This window comes from Sarcophilus harrisii, chromosome 4 (assembly GCF_902635505.1).
Source record: "Sarcophilus harrisii chromosome 4, mSarHar1.11, whole genome shotgun sequence".
Taxonomy (NCBI): Eukaryota; Metazoa; Chordata; class Mammalia; order Dasyuromorphia; family Dasyuridae; genus Sarcophilus; species Sarcophilus harrisii.
Window position 1 is genome coordinate 263,584,241 of NC_045429.1, and position 1,989 is coordinate 263,586,229.

Here is a 1,989-nt window from a genome sequence, read left to right on the forward strand (position 1 = left end):
TATATATAAATATATATAATGTAATATGTATCTGTACAAAAGCTACATATGCATATACATATAATATATACATGTGAATAAGTATATAATATGTATGTATGTACAATATGTACACTTACATACCTATTTGTGTTTAATGATAATCATCTCTAAGATGGGGGGAAGGAAAGAAAAAAGAGGGAGAAAGAAACATGATAATTTTGTTGTATATTTGAAAGGAAAAACAAGTTGCACATATTAGATTTGAAGATTTACTTGTAATCATCTTTTTTATTGCACTATGTTATTGAAATTCTTGTTTTATTCCATAAATTTAAATATATATATTTTTAAAATATAATATTATGGCAATAGGAAAGCTCAAAACACAACATAGAAGAGATTGACCCAAAAAAATCTATAACAAAGCCTCAAAGAAAGGTGCAGCTTGGATATAAGTCTAATAAAAATTCTTAGAATAGTTAAAATGAAGAATTAAAGACTAATCTAAGAAAAATGTTTTTAAATCAAATGAGAATAATTGAGGAAAGATGGGAAAAGAAGCAGAAGCTAGCAAGAAAGATATGAATAGGGAAACTGTAGATTAAAAAAATAGGTACAAAATCTTGCTGAAGAAAATAACTCCCTGAGAATGAAAACTAACAACTTCATAAGATACCAAGAAATAATAAAATGGTCTGGTATTTAAGATGTATATATATATATATATATATATATATATATATATATATATGATAAATAATCATTCTCTAGTAGATAAATGGTCAAAAGATATTAATAAACCATTTCAAAAGAACTGAAAATAATTCACAACCACATGAAAAAATGCTCCAAATCACTAGTAATAATAAATGCAAATCTAAATATTCCTAAGGTTTGATCTCACACTCCACAAATTTCCAATCAAAACTGTACTCCTTTGAACTTTTCATCATGTGTCCCTGGAAGCCACCTAACCTCAAACTCACACTAATTCACACATTAGTCAAGATATCACTTTGTTTCATGAATCTGCATGTCATTCTTGCATAGGAACCATGCTAATTTTCTCTATAGTTCCAGTTTTTAGCATATGTACTGCCAAAGCAAGTATTAAGACATTACTTTGTGATGTCATTGGTCCTTTTTGAAAATAAAGGACAAATACCAACATGTATTATTACCTTCTCCCCACCCCTCATTAGTTTGTAACTTGGAGGGCAGGAAATGTCTTTCTTTTTCTTATTTTCATACCCAATACTTGGCACGTTGTCTATAAATATCTACTGAATTATTGAATTGATCAAATATGTACCTCTGTAAATTCTAACCCACACCATTGGCCTTTAGATAATTAAAGATAGTTAAAATGTTCCTCACTGAGCTTTTTCTTCCCCAAGTTAGATATCCCCAACTCCTTCAAATCATCCTCATGTACCATGATCACTATCCAGATCACTTTTATTTGGATACCTTCTAGCTCATCAATGTTTTTTTTTTTTTTTTTTTTAATGTGGTGCCTAAATTCAATCCAATAATCCAAGATAGAAAAGAGCTTAATGATTATCCTTTTCTGGATATTTTACTTTTATTATTTTATTCTAATATTAACATTAGCTTTTAAGGAGCTTCCATATTCTACTTTCAACTCATATAGACTGTAATCCATGAAGACCTTAGATCTTTTAAAGCCTAATTTCTATCTAGCCATACCTCTACCATCTTGGACTTAGTTAATCTTTTAAACCTAAATGGAATACTTTATCTTTATTCCTTTTAAATTACATCTTATTTTATATTTTACAGATAAGGAAAATTTATTTTACAGATGAAGAAACTGGAAACCATATTTTAAAAAGTAATAACCAAATTGATACAACTTTTTAATGCAAAATTACAAATTGAATTCCAGGTCAGAAGCCCAAGACTTCTGACTAGTAGGCTTGTGCCTTTTCTTCTATACCATACCACTTCAAATTCAAATTCAAATTCATACAAAAATTCATACAG

General features: G+C 28.3%; 1 non-coding gene across 1 annotated transcript; it reads right to left on the reverse strand.

Moving 5' to 3' along the window:
- Positions 1-987: 987 nt before the first annotated feature.
- LOC111720630 lies at positions 988-1,093 on the reverse strand. Its single transcript, XR_002770240.1, has one exon. It is a non-coding gene; the product is annotated as a U6 spliceosomal RNA (small nuclear RNA).
- Between the last annotated feature and the right edge of the window lie 896 nt (positions 1,094-1,989).